This window comes from Dysidea avara, chromosome 8 (assembly GCF_963678975.1).
Source record: "Dysidea avara chromosome 8, odDysAvar1.4, whole genome shotgun sequence".
Taxonomy (NCBI): domain Eukaryota; kingdom Metazoa; phylum Porifera; class Demospongiae; order Dictyoceratida; family Dysideidae; genus Dysidea; species Dysidea avara.
This window is the reverse complement of record NC_089279.1, coordinates 9,534,024-9,545,409: the sequence shown is the minus strand read 5'-3', so window position 1 is coordinate 9,545,409 and position 11,386 is coordinate 9,534,024. Positions and strand designations below refer to the sequence as shown.

At 37.0% G+C, this 11,386-nt stretch overlaps 1 protein-coding gene and 2 long non-coding RNA genes across 3 annotated transcripts in view; 2 read left to right on the top strand and 1 right to left on the bottom strand.

Annotated features, from left to right (window-relative positions):
* The window catches only part of LOC136264137 (xaa-Pro dipeptidase-like), a 55,524-nt gene that overhangs the window by 17,194 nt on the left and 26,944 nt on the right, over positions 1-11,386 (top strand). The gene's annotated exons all lie outside the window — the stretch shown is intronic.
* On the bottom strand, positions 4,275-11,144 carry LOC136264634 (uncharacterized). Its single transcript, XR_010705253.1, has 3 exons — positions 11,061-11,144; positions 8,694-8,749; positions 4,275-4,883 (listed from the first exon to the last, which is right to left on the bottom strand). It is a non-coding gene; the product is annotated as an uncharacterized lncRNA (long non-coding RNA).
* On the top strand, positions 5,660-8,154 carry LOC136264633 (uncharacterized). The gene is made up of 4 exons (XR_010705252.1): positions 5,660-5,799; positions 6,184-6,374; positions 6,436-6,523; positions 7,719-8,154. It is a non-coding gene; the product is annotated as an uncharacterized lncRNA (long non-coding RNA).

Here is an 11,386-nt window from a genome sequence, read left to right as displayed (position 1 = left end):
AAACGGTTGCTAACAAATTGCAGCTGTCGATAGCATCCTCACGTGAGTGTTATAGGGATGGTGACAATTAAATGGAACACGGGATGGAACATGTGAGTACAGCAAGGTTAGTTGTGATTCCAAGTATGTGAAATCTTATCTACTGTACGATTCCTTGTCAATGTAGAGTCACTTCACCATCACTTGAGGCGCCTACGCAAAAATAAACTGAGTCGGCTAGCTACCTGAGCTACCTGAGCTACCAGACAATCACTCGCTGCCAAGTTTGTGGCGGACTACCGCTACTATGCTGCTTTTATTCCAGGTAGATATACAGTACTCATGTTGAAAGTTTGCATCATCAGATTGAGGTCACTCTGCAATTGGTAGTCACTTCCACACTGCCAGTTGATGATGGGTGATGCACTTTCAACTGGAGTAATGAACTGTGATCATCAATATTTTTCCTTCTTGATCACCATTTTATATAGACGGGTTGCCTTTTTAAGGCGTGGTCGTTTTACCGTAAATTTTCCACATACTTTCCGAGTTTGCTAAGTCAAAAATGTATTACGGCTATTGGAGAAAATGAACGTTTTGGTTAACTTTAGCAAGCAAGAGTTAGCCAGCCTTCAGAACAGAAAGTATGTTATAGAGAAAATTTCGAGCTATAACATATCCAGCGTGTAAGGTGAAGGCTGAGCGAGAAGATGATTTTCTCTCAATCTCGGATTTTTGGAAAGCGATAAAACTCGCTGAAAACATTCTTTGTAAGACTTTGCTACTACTTAGAATGATAGACTGGATGATTTTAACTCACCTTGTACCTTTGAAGAATCAAAAACGTTTGTCAAACTATTTTAAAAAATGGGTTTTTTGTTGACTTCTTGACCAACATTGTAATCATGCGTAAAACGGAAAGTCGCGTTTTCTCGCGTTACACAAGGGACACGCCCTAAATAGGCAACCCGTCTATAGAGGTTTCAGAAGAATCTGGAAACACATATTTACAGAAAGCCGTCAATAGCCATGATGTTTTACAGAACTTAGGTCACTATGGATGTATAAAACATGGGGTGCTCTATTAGCATCTCGAAAACCACCACTGCAAATTGGCCACTGAACAAGTATGTCTTTAAACACTATAACATATCCATAATATTATTGTCTGAGGAGTATTGTAGCTTAATTTGGGCTGGTGGGACGAATTTCACATTTGACCGAAATCTTTTTGGCGACTAAAGCATACTTAGTCACTGACTTTTCTTCAAAATATAGTGCTGGATAATCTTTGTTTATATGTTTATATATAATACTGACAAGCATCTATCAAGAGTTCATAATATTATGAACTCTTGCTTCCATCCTTCACTGTTTCTTTACACAGTCTCCGAAGTCAAGTTACAAAAATTCATACGTCCGGAAGTCTGAATCACATCTATTATTTTCACATGACTTCCAATGTTTCTTATAGATTGTCAGGGCTATTACATATGACATAAGGTTAGACATAATGGTGTCCTGTGATAATACATGTTTACGGATTCTTCTGAAACCGTTATGGATTAAAGTGAAAAACTAGTGAATTATCCTAATTGTAAGGTCCAAGGTTGTGTGTTTCTGCAACACCAAGCCAGCAACAAAACAGTTTCATATACAGCCAAGCCAACCCACGTTTTGTAGTGACAGTACAGGGTCAGGGCCCGGAGATTTTGAGTGGTCAGGGGGTCATGAACACTTTTATTGATCTGATGTGATATTTCATGTGTGAAGCATGTATATGTGTGATTGAATTCATTGCTTTTACATTACATTTTGTCACTTTTGCACAAGAATTCATCATAATTGCATCATCTGCAGTAAACTAGCCGCTTATCACAAGATGGATCATTTTACCATAGAGAATACCACTTGAGACACTAGATACGCAAAGGCCTTCAAGTTAATTAGTTTGTTGGCGAGTGACCACACCCATCACCAATGGTTAAGCAAAAATTGCAAAGCTGTTAAAGAAGCTGTAAGAAGAATTAAAGAGTTGTTTACAACAGTTGTGCTTTAACAAGATTGTCAAGCACTTGCTATAATCTTGTTTTCGTGTTTACTGCAGCTGCCAATCTTGTTAAGGATGATAAAATCAATAGCAAAAGAGAATTCTGCAAAAGTGACAAACTCTATTGCAAATGGGACAAAATCAATTGTAAAAACCTGTAAATTCAATTTCACGTCCTCCAGTAGATTGTATTATTCATGATATAATAAATTGTAAAAGTTTAGTTATTTGAGATTTGGAAGAAATTTGCTTTACTGACCAAACTAAGATAAGGCCACTTCAACTAAATCTTTTGTTTCTCGGGCCCGACCGACCCTATATTTTTCAGCATAAAATAATTATGTTAATCACGTGATCACCTTGCAAAGAGTGATAACGCCACAAAAGAGTTGCAAATTTATCTTTAAGCTCTTAAAAAGTAAGTAATACTAAATATCTCAACATATAGCTGCCTACTCACAAGTGATACAGCAACCGTAATGTAGCTTAGCCACCGCTTGACTCGCAATATCACTCTTCAGCTAGCAAAATAGCCTATTTTTATTTTACCGACCTTTATTTGGCTGAATTTCGCCCAAGAAACAAAGATTTAGTTGAAGTGGCCTAATGGTACTACTTATAGCTGGATCCCAACCTGGCTTACTTGCTACCACGTGGTTCCAAACCCACTCTCTCCATTTTGAGATACCTTTTACTAGAACAAATCACTAATAAATTCAGCTATTACCCCAGATCTACCTGTGATTGGAATAACCTACTCATTGACACTATAGAATCTCAATCTCTGGAAACATTTTTAGGTAACTATAATATAATTCTTATTTTGTGATTTGTAACCTCCCCAAATATATCAGTTCTAACTGTACTCTTCAGTATTCATAATCATAAGTGGCTACAGCTATGGCCCTACTTTTTTTCACAGAAACACTTTTAATTCAATTAAGAAGAAACCTTTTGCATATTAATAACCATATAATATGTGCGCTGTTCTATTACTTTTAAACTTCCATATCTGGAACGGCCATAGCACAGTACGGCTTTGATCTCTGGGTATGTACCATTCGCAATGTATTGCACCAGCATATTGGAGTACATGTGCCATGGATAGTTCAATCAATTGTGCTCTGTTGTAGATAAGAAGTCACCTACTACCAGGAGATGGATTGCTAATAGAATGGTTTGATAGTAAATTGCTTGTATATGTGACTGGATCTGCGAAAATCTGACACAATAGTGCATTTTCTAGTTCCTGTTTATTAAATTCTTATAATCTACTTAGCCAAGCGTACCCTCTGAAAAAGTTTCAGCCTCACATGCCAATAACTTTCGGAGTTACAGCTCTACAAAATATCAACAACAGAAAAATTGATTTGTACAGCAACTATAGGGAAAATAAATTACAGGCACTTATTACAACTGTTGTAACTTATGAGCGAATTGATGCACTGGGCTGACATTTTCACCATCGTGTTCACCATGGATAGGGGAATCATTTACTGGGTAATTTTGTCCTTTTATCACCTTTCTTCACTGCATACAAAGGTGAACTTTGTGAAGAAAAATCAATCGTGTACGATCACTTTGACGTGATGTAAATAAACGCTCATAACTTGCATCTACTGCTACGAAACAAAGATTTCCAACTCCTCTTGAGTAGGCAAATAAGACAATATCCAGTTTTTTATTGTTAGTACCTTCCTTCACTAAGAAATAAGCATTAAAAAATTATGGATTTTTTTTGGTAATATGCAAATATTTCACCCATTTTTTCAATGCTTTATACTGTAAATATTAGAATTGCACTATTGTTTTGGGTTTTTGCAGATCCGGTCACATATGATAATGCAAGACATGTACGATCAATTAGCCCAATGCCAGTACAGTAATAAAGTTTGAAAAGCACAAGAAAGCTAACATAGCTATAATGGCTCAGGCCAAGCAGTGTAATTAGCGCAGTGGATATATTGTACTGAATCCTCTATTAGAGTATCACGATGACTAGAGTTCATTGTGATGACTGATCTATTAAAAAGAGTAGCATCTTGTTTTTTCCAAAAGTCAAGTAGGAAAAGCGGTCCAGACCAGCCAGACCGTGAGCTCTGGCCCTCCAGTAATTATGACAACTACGTATAAATGATTCAAGTATAAGGATGTACATTTGAGTAGAGATCATAGAAATATAAATCCTACTATAGTCAGAGTTTTAAATTCTACTACATTATCTAAGAAACCAATGGGTGAGTATAGGTAATTCCAGTGGCTGAGAAGGCATATATGTGAAGCCACAGTGCTATCAGTACAGTGTGTTCAACTCATTTACACAATAGTGGATCACTCAATATGCATCTTTTGGCATATGTCTCAGTTCTAATTAATACAAGTCACCGGGGTGTGTCCAGGGACAACAGTAGTGACACGGTAGCAATCCTGATATACTACATGTCAGTCCTATTGTACATCCTACTGTCAATGTCTCACACTGTTTTGTTAGTTGGCATGTGTGTAGCTTAGCCAAGTGGCTAAAGAATTGGCTTGGTAATCAAAAGGTTCCAAGTTTGATTCTTGGTTAAGCCAAATTCATCTTCTTGTTGTCTCAAGAAAGTTTACTTACATTGCTCCAGTCTATCCAGTTGTGTAAATGGGAACTTGGTGGCCCGGTGTCAACTGGGGAAGTAGCCCACCCAGTTATAACACCTGCATGGTATTAACTGGGGAAAAATTCCTACTGTCCATACCTCACACAGCAGTTAAAGGTCCACTTCGGACTTTGGTTGCCGAAACCTTCACCTGTGAGATATGGTACAGCCTCCTGCAGGTTACTAGTCCTGCCCTTGTCTGTGCTGACTCCTAGCACCTAAGTAGCACACAAGGTATAAGTGTAATACTTCTGCAATTAATCCACACAAGGTACAAGTTATGTGTTACTAGTAAACCCTTATATCTTGATATTTCCTTTTGAACGTATCTTGATTGTCTAACATATTTAGACAATTGAAACAAATACATATATTTTAGTTAACTGCCAATAATGTAACTACTGTAGTAAAGTAAAATTTGAAGAATACAAAATGGTAGTTTTAACACTGTGCCCAAGAGTCAAGAGGCATCTACAATATCAGTTTTTAAGATATACACTATTATCTAGAAAAACAATCCTATCATCCTTATCTTGATTCTAGATAATCGCACACCTCTACCGAAAAGTAAGTCAATAGTCATTCAACGTTATTATATATAATAAAGTGTACACCTAATTGTCTAACAGAACAGTCATTGTGAATAAATCGACATTTATGTATTGTATACTATACAGTTGTCCAACCCCCTTTGTTCTCAGGCAATGATAAAAGTGTTCAGATAAGTGAATTATTTGGATGTCTGAAGCCCATACATTTATTCTACAGAGCTCTGTTAGACTACTCTAATAGAACGTACACACGATCAAATAAGTCATTTTCAATTTCGGATAAACAAGGGTTAGAGGTCTGCTGTACCCAGAAATATTTGCAGTATAATATATATTTCACAGTAATGCACTTTTTATACATTAAAATTCACAGCTCATCATGATGCCTTGTAGCTCAGAATTTTTACATTATTAATTTCAAAGCTTGATCCAAAGACTTTTATTTGCTACCACATGGCTGCAAAGGATTGCTTTACTTCAAGTGTCATACTGATACCCCTGATTCAAGAAGTAGTAGCACCAAAGTAGCAATCCCTATGCATGGGGGAAGGAGAGATGAGTAATTGATGTGACATCCTTGTAGGTGTGATATCCAAGTATAGCACACAGTTAGTGTGTGTGGGCATGGAAAAACATCTGGTAACATTTTGTTGACACTGCCAAAATTTGAATCAAAATGATGCAATACTACTTGGCAATACCACTTGGAACTGTTGCTAAGGATGTTTGACAAATATGCTGGGAGAAAACATTAAGCACCTTGCCAACAAAATACTGATGAATGTTACCAGACGTTTTTATGTACACACATGACAAGGTTACATAAGGTTACTTTCAGTGTTGTTTGCTATAATAGTATTTAGATGTATTATGACAATGCTAATGTAAGCACATATCTAAACCATCCTGTTTATTATGGCACTTTACATATATACAATGCTGTACTTGCTACACATGACTTTTGTAGATGCGGTCCACTTGTTAGAAACTGGTGCATGAGATACGAAGCTAAGCACAAGTACTTCAAGAAAACTGCCCAAAATCTTGGTAACTTTACAAATATTGGGAAGACTGTTGCCACTAGGCACCAGCGTTACATGTGTTATAAGATGACATGCAGCACAAACTTTCTAGGAGCAGACATTGCATACGGAACAGGTATACAACTACATAATTATGTATATAATTTACTTTTAATATATCACTTTATTAATTCTAGCAACAAGCACAACAGTGAATGATGTTGAATACCGGTCTGATCTTTTACAATACTCAGCAGAGTTGCATCTCACTTCCTTATTGCAAAGGTACTACTTGTACATAATTCATTAGATTTTTAGGGCTGAAGGAATCGTAGAGTTTTAGTTTTTGAATACTATCTCACGACCCAAGTTCAATGTCAGAGGAGGTTTGCCTTGAACCAAATGTTACAACACACTAAAGTGTAACAGCATATTGCATGCCATGACAATTGTTACTTCCTAGTTATAATACAGTACAACAATACCAAGAGTTAATAATAGTAGGGAGGGAAAGTATCTAATGCCCAATAGGCCTATATAAAATGAACGCATACACCACCAGGAGTATTTCCATATTCCTTTGTAGTTTTGAATGGTGTTAATGACTGCATTATACACGTTTTGTATGGCCTCGTAAAATCAAGTCAGCAGTTGGGGTGGTTAGCAGTAGCCAAGGCAGTAACAGCAACACTATGTGAGATGTTATGATGGCAACTCCAGTGCGAGATTTAAGCTACGGAAGTGTCAGGGAAGTATTGTCTGCAATATAGCTCCTTCGAGAATCAACCCACCCCTTCATCTGTTGTGATTTTTTTATTCCTTATGTTCACATTGAGCTGAATCCTGAAAAACAGCTAAAAACTAAAAGTGGATTTTTTTCTCAACAAAGTTAACATTTCAGCCAACCAGATGATTATTGGTAACAGCAATGGTGTCAACAACAGACATGTACGGTTTGGCTCCATTACAAGGCTGTATTGGACATTGTACTTATATGGCTTTCCCATAGGAAATGTATTGTAAAAATTTTGATTGGCAGTAAATATTATGTCAAACATTTGAACAAAAAGATTTTGAAATATTTTTAGCGGGTCAAGCAGTACTACAAATGAGCCAAATTTCAAGATCATGTGTAATTGCATCCATGAGTTATGAAATGTTTTTGAGGATTCAACTCAACGTGAACATACTATCAGTCAAGGCTATAGGGATTAAACATCCACTGAGGTGTATAGGCAACCTCCCTCATTTTACTACTTTTTGTGATTCCTTATGAAGCTACTTTTCCCTGTACTTCTAAGTTGATATGCTTCATGCTAGCTGTGTACACAAACAAACAAACAGTAAAACCATTGATTTCTCTGCAAACAAAATGCAATTAAATGCAGGTCATTTTAAAATACCAAGAGATAACTCTTGATACTACTATGAAAGTAATTTGTACATTGCTCAGCTGTTAATTTGTGATGTAAATTCATAGGGTTTCATATGCAGAATACAACGGCACCAGTAATTCTAAGGGAACTGTTGTAATATGCACTCTATGTGAAGATGAGCCTATCTTTGGAAAGATACTTGACATCATCATACTGAATCAAATACATGCTTGTTCATCATTGAACCACTCATCACAAACTGTTTTAACAAGCACTACAACTCCTATGAAGTCAACGCACTGAAGCATACACACATAATTTGTAAGCATCAGGATTTGGCTGATTACCACCCACTTACCATGAGCAAGTAATTTAATCAACATCTGGCTGACAAAAGCTTTATAACAGTTAAATATGATGTTATTGAGTAAATTAAGTCCATGCAAAATCCAAATATGTATGTGTGTCAACATATGAACTGTTTGCTGAAACAATTGATATATGCTATAATTGTATCACCAATTAATCATACAATACGATAGTAACTGTATAGTAGGGACCACAAAGCAGTAGGTGTGGCCCACAAAATAATATCACCCAAAAACCGGCCTTAATTTTCCCTGACGACGATGAGGCAGTATTGGTGAGGTAAAACTAAGCCCAAACAAGCTTTCAGATTGCCCCGAAACGCTTTAAACAAGTTGGTATAGCCTCCCTCCCTTTAGAATCACCTAAAATAACCCATACAATCTTATGGCTATTACTTTTAAGCTAGCTACTTTCATCAGAAATACAAATTCATTGCCAGAGCATATCTGTCACAAAGTCTACTGGAAGAACAAGGAAATCTTAGTGACATTGTAAAATGCTTTTAGCATGTAGAAAATGTTATGTATCTATCAATGTTATGTCCCAACTAACCAAATTGGGCAGAGGCAGTGATTAGCAAAAGTAATATCTTGCCGCATCAAAGTAAAATCTGAACTTATACTGTAAAGACAGCAAATATGGTCCCACCCCTGTGGGACCACAGGTGCATTTAATAAAAGCTGATTCAGGTATATTAAATTAGTGCTTACCAGTCTTATATTTGTACTTGTAGTAGAAATCCGTCTTTTCTTCCTTCACTAAGCACCTGAAAACGAAACAATTAGAATACAAACTGGATAAGATTCAAACTTTACTGTTAACGTTGACTGTTCAAGCATAGATGGCATAAGATAAAACAGTACATAACAAACAAATACAAGTGATCTTAAATAGATAGATATTAACTGTAAATGATTTTGCTGAAACCTTGAACAATGGAGAGCAGTCTGATGTAATATTTTTAGATTTTTCAAAAGCATTTGACAAAGTGTCCCATTACCATCTATTTCACAAGCTCCATCATTATGGCATTCGAGGAGATATACTAGATTGGATAAAGAACTTTATGGTAAACAGATCTCAATGTGTAGTAGTTGACGGTCAACAAAGTGACCTGACTGGGGTATCATCTGGTGTTCCTCAGGGGACAGTCCTTGCTCCCCTATTGTTCCTTTGTTTCATTAATGACCTGCCTAACCGAATTACATCTAAGATAAAACTTTATGCTGATGACGTGCTATTGTATACTACGATTCATTCCCAAGATGACTGTCACAGATTACAACAGGATCTTAACACTTTAGAACAATGGGCAGCTGACTGGAAAATGTCATTCAACTTACAAAAATGTGAATTTCTTAGAATCACTAACAAGAACAGGGGCATAGCCAGGATTATTTTGAAGGGGGTTCGGATTTAAAGTAACCGGAATATCTTAAGGGGAAGGCCTGGGTGCTTCCCCTAGACCACGATGTTTGAACGAAAATGATGCATACACAAAAATTTAATGTAGCTACCCTTAGGCAGTAACATTAAAAAGGTGTTTGTGCATCTAACTAGCTAAAACCTATACACTGCTGTTTATGCAGCTTATAGAAACTATAAACCTATTGTAAAACTAACTAATCTTCACTTCCAGACAGCATACTGACATTGAGTCAACTTCAATTTCCTAGCACACGGAGGCCCTCCACACTCGAGTTCCTTAGTTGGCAATACTTCTTTCCAGCTATATACAGCTATATACATTATTCTCGGCCGGTCCTCCTGTTGATTTCAGACTTGGCTTGTACTCCAATATGTTCGAGACATCACGTGACCACAACATGTAATAAATAAACAAACAATTCATCAGGAATATACATCAACACGCACCATTTCACCCACGCCATTCATCACGTGCGCAAGTGATCACGTGATGCAATAGATATGATTTGCAGGGTTCAGCATTAATGTGATGTGACCCTCAAGAGTAGTACAGAGGAGCGCCAGTTGGAAAGTAGCTACCGGAGAGCTCCAGGGCTGTAAGATTTGGTGTGATTCTTAATTTTAAAAAATTCTGCTTCTGAAAGGGGGGTTCATCCGAACCATCCGAACCCCCCCTGCCTACGCCCTTGAAGAAGCACCCAATACTAGCTCAATACACACTGCAAAGTAAAACTATAAAAGAGGTAACACATGCTAAGTATCTAGGTGTAACTATCGACAAAAACTTATCCCGGTCAGAGCACATTAAACAAATTACTAAAAAGGCCAATAACACCAAATGCTTCTTGCAACGTAACTTGAGCAAGTGTCCTCTCCAAGTCAAAAGTAACTGCTACAAAGCCCTGATTAAACCTATCTTAGAATATGCAGCCACAGTCTGGTCACCCCACACACGAAGAGACATTGATGCCATAGAAAATGTCCAAAGACGAGCAGCACGGTTTGCATTTAACAACTATTCTAGATATTCCAGCGTCACTGAAATGTTATCTAACCTTAATTGGCCCACCTTAGCCAGATGCAGGAATGAACAGAAGGCTACAATGTTATTTAAAATTATATCTCACCAAATCGATATTAATGCTGATGATTTCCTTTTTCCTAATCCTAACCTACATCACACCAGAGGCCATGATAAGAGATTTTTAACCCCAATGACTAGAATTGACTGTTATAAATTTTCTTTTTTTCCCCTCTGCAATCAATATTTGGAATTCCTTACCCCAACACGTGATTGATTTAACAGAGATTGACCAATTCAAGCACAGCCTAGCTGGACTAGTAACTGTTTAATAATTTGTCAATGTGTATATATGGTCTTGTGTATAGTAAATATTGTATAATTATATAAGTTTGTTTTTCTTTTGTAATTGACAGTAGCAATTGTACCCTTTTTTGTGCACCATACTCTTTTGAGGTCTGCACAACAATCAATAATAATAATAATAATAGCATAGATTCGCGCCCTATACAATCTGTTTCGAGAGTCTGTGCAGATGAACGCGGATGAACAGTAGTAGCTAGATACAAACTCGAGCCAGTACGAACGAGGTTAGCTACAAAGTAAACGAAGTGGAGTTAGAACTCACCTTGGAGATCGTCCTCCCGTTCATGGCATCCACACGGAACTTGCTGGAGTTTGCTTGAGGCGTCTACATAATGGCTTATTAAGCGCACCCAAATAACTAGTAAGAGGCGCTTATCACTGATGGGTAGTAGTATGCATAACATTCTAGCGGTTCATACCTTGACAGTATCGCATATTCGTATGATATACTTACTCTTTTAGCGTGTAATGCATACTATTTAAGTTCACACCCTTTTACTAAAACAACTCCGTATGAAATGCATACGTTTTGGGTGTGAAATGCGCACAGGCTTTTTAACAGTGTTGATATCACACTTTATAAACAAT